We start from the raw sequence: 12,306 nt of genomic DNA, 5'->3' as shown, positions 1-12,306 counted from the left end.
TTAGAGAAAATATAATACCACAAGTTGAAAGAGGTGATGTAGCAAAAGCACAAGTAAAAGAGAGAGACATCTACCATGAAGTAGATGCACAAGCAAACACATAAGAAGACAAAGAAAATGACGACATAGAGAGGTGAAGGCAACAAAACCAAAGGCAACGGTTATGGAAATAAGAGACTTTTCAATTTTGTCAGCAATAAAGGCAACTGTGGTAAGCTTTGAGTTTGGTTCAATCCAATGCCTTTTGGTGATAAGAAGAATGAGATTAAGATACTAAAAAAAGTCAAAAAAAAAAAAAAGGGAAGAAGATACACGAGAGGAGTGAGGTTGATAAAGCTGATTTTTATGTGACTACTTAGTACAAATTTTAGGGAATTCTACTTAATTTCTCTATACCTTTTGTGCTTAATTGCCTATATTTATAATTCTCTTTTTCAATTGCAATAAGTGACAAAATCATAAATTCTTGTCATAATTTGAATGTTTTGAATCTTTAATCATCCACATGATGTTTTGATGTGTTTGTTAGTATTTCAGGATGGATTAAAAACAAGTGGAAGCAAAGAGCATGGCCTAAAAATGAAAGAGATTGCAAAATAAACAAACAAGCATGTCCAAGGTAGCGCAAGCATCAAAGCATCGTGCATGCGGATGCTCACCCAAGCGTGGTATGGCTGCGCTTGCGGATGATAAACCACTATTTTATGATATATTTTGGACTGAATTGAGTGAGTTTTGTCAACTATTCTCATATTATTCATGTAAATTGCATGTTTTTAAGCTAATTTTGTGTTATGATTGAAAGCATGCTTCCTAAGCCTTTAAATCGCTAAATTTTAATCCTCTGTTATTATCATTCGATGCCGTGATATGTGTGTTAATTGATTACAGGATTTATAGAGCATGAATGGCATAGAGGATGAGGAGGAAGCATGCTAAAATGGAAGGAATACAAGAATTTGAAGATTTGAGAAGCTGGAGGCGACGCGCGCGCATGGCTGAAGCGTACGCATGATCAAGCCATTTTCCAAGCGACGCGTACGCGTGACCTTGTGCAGAGCCTACTGACGCGACGCGTACGCGTGACGAGCGTCACGTGCTGCAATTAAAGGAATACGCTGGGGGAGATTTTTGGGCTGATTTTGGCCCAATTTCAAGCCTGAAAACGCAGACTAGAGGTTGGGATGGAGCTGAGACTGAACACACTTTTCACTTTAGTTTAGTTTTTGAGTTTTTTGAATTTTAGTGAGAGAAACTCCCACTTCTCTCTAGAATTTTTGGCATTCTTAAGTTTTACTTTTCATTGGATCTTGAGAGAAACTGCTGTTATCTTCAATTATAGTCATTCTCCTTCTAGTTTTCTTCTTTAATTTCTTTAGTACTCTTTTCCATTTGGTTACTTAAATTCATGTTTAGATCTTGTTACTCTTGAATTTTATTAAAGCATTGAGTCATTTCCATATCTATTGTCATTGCTTGATTTGCTATTGTTGATTATTGCTAGTGGTAATTTAAATTTTAGTTATTTTATCATTTTTATCATGTCTTTTACCTCGCTCACCAAGTGTTTGAGGAAATGTCATCCAAGATCATGGAGTAGATTTTCTTTCTTGGTTGGGGTTGAGTGATTGGAGCCACTTAAATTGTTATACTTAGGGATGGCAACGGGGTCCCATGGGGCGGGGACATGCCCCCCGCCCCCCGCCCCCCGCCTCCACAATCTGTCCCCGTCCCTGCCCCGTCCCTGCGGCGGGTAATGGGGACCCCGTATCCGCCGGAGACTTAGTCCCCACGGATATCCGCGGATATTTAAAAGAAATTCAGAAAATAAGGAAAAAATAAGAAAAACTTGAAGAAAAAAAACAAGCATCAATGAAAAAATTCAAACTTTAAATTATCTATTATCACATATCCTCAATCAAATTAACCAAACTCTTTTTAACCACTGCAAAATTGATTGACTAACAAATACTATAGGTTTAATTAAACAAACTCATATGAGGCATAATCACAGGCAAAAAATTCCATCATTAACACAGAGGCAGCAACTAATGCAAAATTATAGAGGCTAACTTAGAAAATCACAGGAAATCACAACAATACCATAGTAATTAACAAATGTTTAAGGTAAATAAAAATTACAGAAATCAAAGAGGCTGAGTTAGTGGAAAGAATGGCGGCCATGGCGACCAACGGCGGCAACGAAGACTGGACTGCAACAAACACGATTTTGCCTCCAACGATTTTTCTGAACGGCGACGAAGATAACCCTCTTCTGATGTGACAAAAACGGCGATGATTCTGCTTCTCACGCGACGAAGACGACAACGCTTCTGCCTTTGACGATTCTCCTCGGGCTGGGTTTGGCACGCGACGGTGATGTTCTCCTCGGCCAGATTTCTCAGATGTGGGACAATGGTTCTGCGGTGACTTTGAGAGTGAGAGGAGGGAAGCGGTGAGAAAGGGGAACACGGCGGTGAGGGGGACAAGGGTGGCGGACCACGGTGAGAGAAGAGGTGGAGACTGGAGAGGATTTGCGAATTTGAGAAGAGAGGCTTAGAGAAACTGAGAAAGTGACGGCACTGTGAATGAAATGAGATTTAGGGTTCACGCATTCATGTGAAACTAATATATATATATATAAGGGTATTTTTGTTATTTTGTACATACAGTATTACACGGGTACCCACGGGGCGGGGACTTCGATCCCTACCCCCGCCCCGTTTATTTAACGGATCCCCGCCCCCCATCCCCGCGGGGTAAAATTCCTCCCCAAATCCGTTTCCCGGCGGGTAAATCCTCGCAGATACCCGCCCCGCCGGGGAAAATTGCCATGCCTAGTTATACTCAAGTGTTGTTTGGTAAATAAAGATTGCTAATTAGCTTGAAACTCACCAACTCTAGTTCTTCTCTACGAAGTGACTAGGACTTGTGAGCTAAAGTTAATTGTTTCACTTGAATTTCCTTGAATCGTTAGAGGATAACTAAGTGAAAGCGATCAGCTTTTACCATCACACTTGGGAAAGACAATAAGGATAGAATTTTCGATTCTCACCCATAACCAAGGCTTTTTATATTGATTATTTTACAACTCTTGCTAGTTATCTATTGCTATAATTTCTAGTTATTTATTTCTCTTGTTCTCGACTTCAAAAATCTCCAGAAAATCCTAACCAATAATTTGTATCTTGTGTCAACCCCTAGGAAAACGACTCGAGATTCTACTCCCGGTTATTGAATTTAATTGTGACACACTTTTTAACTCTGATTAGCAGAAATATCGTCGGTTAAGACTATACTTGCGACTTTGATTTGAAAAATACTTTTGGTAATTCTTGACTGACATTTATTCGCTCGTCAAGTTTTGGCGCCGTTGCCGGGGAGTTGCATATGTGTTCTAAGTTATTGGTTGGTGTAAATATTTTCATATTTGCATAATTGCATCTTTTATTTGTGTGTTAGTTGGTTATTAGTAGTATTTATTAATTAGTTTGCTTAGTATATTTTGTTTCCATGAGCTCTATGTTTCTTTTATTGAATGACACGTTCATTACCGGATCCGAGCTTAGTCCCATTTGATCCTGAAATTGAAAAAAACTATTTCACATATTAGGCGAGCTCGGCATCGGATAGCTTCCGAGGATGATGAAGGGGTTTCCCCAAATTCACCAATCTTACCCGAGGTTGAATCCGAAGCATCATTTGAGAAAGAAACTAACTCCTCTCCTACTAAGTCTATTGACGTCTCTTCCATTGATTTAGGGACCGATACTATGGCCGCTCCTAGAAGGATCACTCTCAAGGAAGCGAGAGCTCCGGATTTTACTCTTCAACCATTTCAAGCGCGTCATCCGAACTTGAATGCAGATTTTGAGCTAAAGACCTCATTGATTAATCTCCTTCCTAAGTTTCATGGTCTACCCGCTCAAGATCCCATCAAGCATCTTAGAGACTTTCAAACTGCTTGTTCAACTGCTAGGCGGTATGGTGCGGATGAGGTTACCATTTGGTTATATGCCTTCCCGTTTTCTCTTGACGGAAGGGCAAAGGAGTGGTTCTACACTCAACCCGAGAATGTTATCACTAATTGGGATTTGCTTAGAAGGGAATTTTTGGACAAGTTCTTTCCACCGGAGGTCTCTGATAGATTGAGGAAGGAAATATCTTGCGTCATTCAAGGTGAATCAGAGACTCTCTATGAGTATTGGGAACATTTTAGGAAGCTCCTAGATTCGTGCCCCCATCACATTATTGACGAGTTAGTGCTTATTAGTTACTTTTCCTAAGGCATGAAGCCTCAAGATAAGATTCTTTTGGATGCTTCAAGTAATGGCTCTTTGACAAAGTATAAGACGGCGGCAGAAGTGTGGCAACTTATCACTGATTTAGCCGAGTCTACTCAACATGCAAGGCACAGGAATAATTATCCCAAGGCTATTGCGGAAGTTTTCTCTAGTACCGAGTCCGCCCTCACCAAAACTTTGGGAGAGATGACCAATATTCTCAAGCAACTCCAACTCAATCAACAACAACCTCCACCTCCTCCACAGCAACAATGTCAACAATTAATCCCTCAGAGAGTATGTGGGATTTGTGCTTGCTATTCTCACTATATCGATGAATGCCCACAACTCTAAGAGGACAACACCTTGGCGGCTACCACTGATTATTACAACCGTCCGAATCAAGAGTACTATCAACAAGGCAGTAACTACAATCAAGGTGGTAACTACAACCAAGGTTGGCAAGGTAATTCTAACCAAGGATGGAGAGATAACTACAATCAAGGAGGAAGAGACAATGGTGGAAACCAAAGGTAGAACAATAATTACCAACAAAACCGGTATCAACAAAACCCTCCTACCAACAACAAAACCAAGGTCAAAGGTAACAACCACCTCACCAAAGGTAAGCTCAAGCACCTCAACTCAACCAACCACAAGTCCCCTAAATTACCTATCCTCCTTCTTCCTCCAACCAAGATGAAACACTCTGTTCAAGGGCAAAAAAAGCTTCAAACTACACTTACCTCTAGCCTCACAGGTCTCACCTCTACTCTCTAAGCTCTTATATCCTGTATGAAACCACCCTCTACCTCTAATACTCAACCTTCAAGCTCTAATGCACTTCCCTCTCAACCCTTACCCAACCCCAAAGATGGAATCAATGCCATCACCCTGAGGTCCGACACTACATTGCAAGAGAGGAGTCTCGATGAGCCAAGCTCAAGAGAAGCCACTCAAGATGAAGATGTTATTGAGGTAGAAGATATTGAAGATGAGAATGAGGTACAAGAGTCAGTTGAAGAAGAAGTTGCCCAACCAAAGGGTGGAGTTTCTAAGGAAGAAACTGTTTTGAAAGAGGCTATTCCAATTCCTTTTCCATACCTAGCTAGGAAGACTAAAAAGCAAGTGGAGCTAGATCCCAAGATGGTGGATATCTTCAAAAAGGTTGAGGTAACTATTCCCCTTTTTGATGCTATTCGTCAGGTTCCTAAGTATGCGAAGTTTCTAAAGGATTTGTGTATGAATAAGGAGAAGATTCATGATTTAGAAATTATTCCTTTGGGTAGCTCAATTTATTCTTTGATGGGTGCTATACTGGAGAAATGTGGTGATCCCGGTCCTTGTTTGGTTACTTGCACAATAGGTGGTATACAATTTGTTGATTGCATGTGTGACTTAGGTGCTCGTGTTAGCATTATGCCGTTATCTGTTTATGATGCATTGAAGCTTCCACCGTTGAAAAGGTCGGCAGCCCATTTTATTTTGGCGAATAAAAGCATAATCTCAGTGGTTGGCATTGCGAAAGATGTCTTAGTGAGCATTAAGGGGTTGATTTTTCCAATTGATTTCTATATTCTTGAGATGCCCCTGACGTTAGGATTTTTGCTAGTAAAGAATTTTATAAAAATAGTCGCGTTGTAAATATAGTTTCTAAACCAACAGAAATTCTTTCGTATAAACGTTTTGGTTGTCACAAGTAACAAACCCCTTAAAAATTGATAACCGAAGTATTTAAACCTCGGGTTGTCTTCTCAAGGAACTGCAGGGAAGTATGTTCTTATTATTGGTTATGAAGATTGTAAATTGGGGTTTTGAAGATGAGGAACAAGTAATTTAAATGGCAGGTAAAATAAATAAATAACTGTAAAATAAACTTCTGGAAAGGTATGAGAAATTGGAAGTCCTATCCTAGTTATCCTTTTCAATGATGATGAAGATTGAATCTTAATTCCACTTAGTTAACCTTTGCTTATAGCAAAGGAAGGTCAAGCGACTAATTAGTTTGATCTTCAAATCCTAGTTAATCCCTAAGGAAAGATTGGGATTATTGAAGTTCAATTCAATTAGCAAAGATAACAATTATCAATCATGTCGAGTTTGATAACTCCTGAGTTACTGATTTCTTAACCAAGACCAAAAGGGAAAAAGTAAATCTACTTGAATAAAAATGTCTTCAGATTGGAAGCAACAGTAATATAAATAAAAGAAAGCAATCATGAACTGAAATACCTCAAATAACATTAATTCAAAGAATAATCTGTAATATAGAAGAATTCATAAATTAAATTGAGAAAATAAGTAATTAAAAGGGAATATTGAACCTGATAAAAAGAGATAATCCTGAAAGCAAAAGAAATCCTAATTCTAAATCCCAAAAGAGAGAGGAGAGAACCTCTCCCTAAAAACTACATATAAATCATGAATAGTGAATAATTGGAGACTCTCCTTGAATGGATGCATTCTCCCACTTCATAACCTCTGATATATGCCTTCTGGACTTGGATTTGGGCCAAAAAGGGCTTCAAAAATCACTGGGAGCGTTTTCTGTAATTTCTGGTGCGTGACCTCTGTCACGCGTCCGCGTGGGTCACGCGGTTGCGTCATATGGAGTTTTCCTTGTCACGTAGTCGCCTCAATCATGCGTCCGCGTCATATGCGTTTCGCTCAAGGCGCACGATCACGTCAATCACGCGGTCGCGTCACTGCCATTTCGCGCTGGCATGCGACCGCGTCGTCCATGCGATCGCGTCGCTGCCAGCTTCTTCAAAAACTCCGTTTTATGCTTTTCTTCCATTTTCGCATGTTTCCTTTCCATCCTTTAAGTCATTCCTGCCTTAGAAGATCTGAAACTACTCAACACACAAATCACGGCATCGAATGGAAATAAAGGGTAATTAAAATAATTATTTTTAAAGCATAAGAAACATGTTTTTCACATACATCACATAATAAGGAAGAAAAAGTAAAACCATGCAATTAACATGAATAAGTGAGTGAAGGATTGAATAAATAACTTAAATTGAGAATAAAATATATCATAAAATATGGGTTTATCAACCTCCCCACACTCAAACAATAGCATGTCCTCATGCTAAATCCAAGATAAAGAGTAAGGTAAGGTTGAAGTGGTGGAATCTCATGCAATGCAATCTATTCTAAATGCAACTACCTAAATGAATCATGCAATTCTAATTTTTGTATTCACTTGTATATAAAACTTACATGTAGTTAAATTAATTCACATTCTCAAAGAATCATATATGCATAGCCAAACCTTAGATAATGATAAAGCACTTTTACAATTGAGATGAGAGAGAAAAATATTTTACAAACTTGCAAGACAATTAACAATTTAAGCAGAGATATATGTTGATGAGCTGTTGAACCCTCACTGGATTTTGTGTTTACTCTCTAGTCACTCAGTGTTTATTGGGTTAATCACTCTATTCTTCTTTTTATCCTTACTTTCTATAACTTTGTTCTTCATCTAACCAATCAACAATTATAGAATATAGGCATACAAAAATATGAGGTCTTTAATTAAGGTTGTAATGGGGCCAAGGTAAAGGTAAGGGTATATGTATAAGGCTAAGTGAGCTAATAAGTGAATCCTTGATTAGTCTAAGATCTCACCTAACATACATACTTTGTAAAGCAAGAATTTCTTTACCTGTTCACCCAAATTTTCCCACTTTTGATGTTACATGCTCATGCATTAGTTTTAATTTTGTCCCATGTGCATTGCTTTATTTTGCATTTGGGAAATTATTTTGTATCCCCTTTATTCAAAAATTTTTTTTAATGCACATGGTAATTCAATTATTTTGATTTCACATGAGCATGCTTCCCAAAATTTTTATTTTGAATTATTTTATTCCTTTTAACTTTCTACCCTTTGTTTTTATCATCCATGTTCCCAATAGGTTTCCCGCACTTAAACAATACACACTTTCTATCTTAAGCTAACCAAGGATTCAACTTGGGATTTTTATTTTGTTTTTCTGCTTAAGGCTAGTATTGTGGTTTATAGAATAAGAGGGGATTTAAAGGCTCAAGGGGCTAACAAGGGTGATGTAAAAGGTAGGTTAATTTGGGATAAGTGAGCTAGAATCAAACAATGGCCTCAATCACTTTCTTGGTATGTATCTATATTCTATAATCGGACATATAGATTAAAACAAAGTAAAGAACACCAGAATAAAAAGGAAGGGCGGAACACACAGGAATAAAAATTATGGTTTAAATGTAACCATACAATTAAGCTCAAAACTCACAGGCTGTGTGTTCTCTAACTCAAAAATTATATACCATTTATATATGTCATGCAAGTAAAAATTAAGAGTTTCCATTATTCTCAATGTAAATCTTAAGGTGGCTTTAAAGTTTTAGTGTTTCTCCTTGATGAAATGTTGTTAACTAACTAACATGTAATGCTATATACAAGGTGTGTGGATTGTTTTTATTGTGTTAAAGTCTCTAGTTTACTTCCTTTTTATATTTTCAATTTAAACTAAGTTATGTTATGCTAAAAAGGGTAAACTATACTAATTAATCCACATTTTCTATAACTAATAAGTTAGAATTGCAACTAAACTAAATGGATAAAATATGAACTAAAGTGCAACATGCAGAAATATAGTAAAAATACATGAAAATAACAATGTATAAGTACTGAGAAAATAAAAAATAAAAAGAAAAAATACAGAAAAGTAGCGAAATAAAGTAAAAGAGTCTGTAGTGGTTCACCAAAAAATACGCCAGAGATGGAGACCTCCCCACACTTAAAATGAAGCATCGTCCCTGATGCTCACTCAAGCAGGGTGTGAAGGGGTGTCATCACTGGAAAGATGGGTAGCCGGAGTCTCTGTGGTGGTGGTCTGAGGATCTGCCTGCTGTAGAGGAGGTGTTGACTGAATAGGGATCTCTGGGTCTACAGCCTGAATCAGAGACGGGGCCTCCTACTGTGACGCAGCCTGCTCCGTGCCTGCCTGCGCAGCCTCTCTATGTGGATGGGTCTCTGCCTCGTGATCATCCACCTCCTCCTGGCTCTGATGGTGTGTCAGGCTCGGAGGGGATGTTGCTGCCAGAACGGATCATCAGCTTCAGGTGCTCATAGCATCGCTTGCTGCGACGCTCAGATCTCTCATATCGGCGCCGGTTGCGGTGCTCCATCTGGTCTAGCTGCTGAAACAGGCGATGTACTAGGTGATAAACTGGCTCTGAGGCAGGTGGAGGTGCAGTGGGGGTAGCAGGGGTAGCTGGGGTAGCTGTAGAGGAAGAGGGGCCAACAGACGGTGTGGCTGTCTCACCAGGGGCTGTGAGGAATGGAGGTCTGTAGCCCAAAGTCAGAAAGTTCCTGCTGTGAGGGATAATCTTCTTGCATTCTGTAGCAGGTGGCTTCTCATCAGCATCCTCCCAAGGCACGTCAGCTCGACGGCCTAGTTGTGTAGATATGGAAAGGGGAGAGTGCCTCGGACGTGGACTCTAGCCATGTAGTACCGGATGAAGTGTGGCAGGTACAAGTCCTTACCCTCCATCACACACCATATGAGGGTGATCATAGCGGCAGGTAGCTCCGTCTCATGGGTACTCGACATAACAAAGTTGCTCAGGATCTGATGCCATAGCCGAGCCTCATCATTTAAGTAAATCCGCTTGATTCCCTTAGACATGGTGGTGTTCTGACCCATGACCCATGGAACAGTCAGATCATGGGCTATCCTTGCCTTGACGGCATCCCAGTCAAACTTCATGAAGCGCATGTCCTCCTCATCCTTTTGATAACCATCTGGCTGATCAGATTTAGGCAGAAGCTTCAGAATATCCTCAATGGCCTCTTCAGTGACCAGTATCTGCTTCCCTCTTAGGTTCACTGCTCTTGGCATACCATTCATCATTCTCTTGTTCCAGTACTTGCTTAGGGACAAGCAAGCTTTAAGTTTGGTGTTGTGATGACAGGGCATCATGGCCAGTTTCACTGACCTTTTCTTTACTGTTTTTAGGTTAGTTTCATGCATTTTCTTAGGAAATAAGCTAGTTTTGGGTAGATATACACTTGCACCCTGATTCAAGCATACATTGTGCATTTTACATTATTTCATGAAGATTTTGCATGAGTTTAGTGACAAATTGTATGCTGCATTGCCCATGACTTATATTAGAACTTTGATGCACTCTATTGCTTGATTTCAGGACCAAAGGAAGCAAGGAATGGGAGGTAACTTGCAAAGTTAATGAGAAAAGTGATTACCAATAACGCTCTCGAAGCCATCATTGACCACGTTAAGAGTCACGTTAACTAAGTTAACGAGAGCTCTAACGTGGAGAGGGGAAGTTGAGCCAACGTTAGTGACACTTAACATTGTCACTAACGTTGGCAAATGCTCATAAGTGGCCACGTTAGAGTCCACGTTAACTTAGTTAACGTGGCCTCTAACATTAAAAAGGGGGAGAAACGCAAACATTAGTGACATTCAACATTGTCACTAACATTGGCCTAAGGAGAAACACACCACGTTAACTCCAACGTTAGCTTGGTTAACGTGGGAGCTAACGTAAGAAGCAAGAATGGTCGACAACGTTAGTGACACCCAACATTGTCACTAACGTTGGAAGCAACCACACAACCCCCCAAGGAGCCACGTTAACTTCCACGTTAACTTAGTTAATGTGGAAGCTAACGTTGATGAGTGAAAGAATGGCCAACGTTAGTGACACTCAACATTATCACTAACGTTGGAGATGGCTAAGCATGGCCACGTTAGAAGCCACGTTAACCTAGTTAACGTGGACTCTAACGTGAGGCATAGGGGCACCTTGGAACGTTAGTGACAATGTTGAGTGTCACTAACGTTCTCGAAGGATGGCAAGCCCACGTTAAAGAGCCACGTTAACTAAGTTAACGTGGGCTCTAACGTGGGAACAAAGGGGGCTTTTCAAAGTTATTCGGAATGTTAAGTCTCAATAACGTGTGCGAAGGACTTAGAGGCAACGTTAGTGGCAACATTTATGCCACTAACATTGAAGTTAACGTGGCTTTTACTTAGTAACGTTAGTGAGAAAGTTGATTGTTACTAACGTTCTCGAACTTATATTTTCACTAAACGTTAACACCCCTAACGTCCTGAGATAATGTCTCTGGCCACTTCACATTTTCTCTCTGCTAGTAAAGCCAAGCCCAAATGAAGAAGAGAACTGCTTCAAACTCAAGATCCAAAGGCCCAAGACTTGAAGAGCCAACTAGAAGCTGAGAGAAGTAGTATATATAGGAGTAGCTTTGAATTGTTGAAGGAGTTCTGGAAGTTGGAAAAGAGAACTACTCTCTGTATTTTACCTTCTCTGCAATTTCTAGTTTTATGATGTATTCTCCATCTTTGTTTTCATTTTCTAGAGCTATGAACAACTAAACCCCTTTCATTGGGTTAGGGAGCTCTGTTGTAATTTGATGGATCAATACTAATTTTCATTATTCTTCTTCTATATTTTCTCTTGATTTTACTTGAAAGCTTTCAATCTTCATCCAATTGAGTAGTTATCTTGGAAAAGAAGCTATTCAAACTTGGATCTCTTCTGAACCTTGAAAGAGGAATGAAGAGATCAAGCTAGAAATGCTTTCTCATGCTGGACCAAATTGGGTTTGGATGGGTATGTGACTATAACCCTCTCAATACTTGATTTGGGAAATGCATGTGTATAATCAGTGACCATACTTCATCTCTTCTCATGAGCAATTGACCAAGGAATTGGCTATTGATCAAGATTTGAGAGATTGAATTGCAAGAAATTGTAATTCAATCAATTAAGATTGCCAAGGAGATCAATGAGTGCATTGATTGAGGAAGAGATGAAAATGAACTTGATCCGGAGAATTGCAACATCTCCTAAGCCCAATGAACTCCCCATCTCTGATCTTACCCATTCTCTTTAATTTCTGCCATTTACTTTTATGAGCAAATCCCCCATTCCCATTTACAATTCTGCAATTTATTTTCAGTCATTTACTTCCAGTCCTTTAATTCTA

This window comes from Arachis ipaensis, chromosome B2, assembly GCF_059453495.1.
Source record: "Arachis ipaensis isolate K30076 ecotype BB chromosome B2, ASM5945349v1, whole genome shotgun sequence".
Taxonomy (NCBI): Eukaryota; Viridiplantae; Streptophyta; class Magnoliopsida; order Fabales; family Fabaceae; genus Arachis; species Arachis ipaensis.
This window is presented reverse-complemented; position numbering follows the sequence as displayed.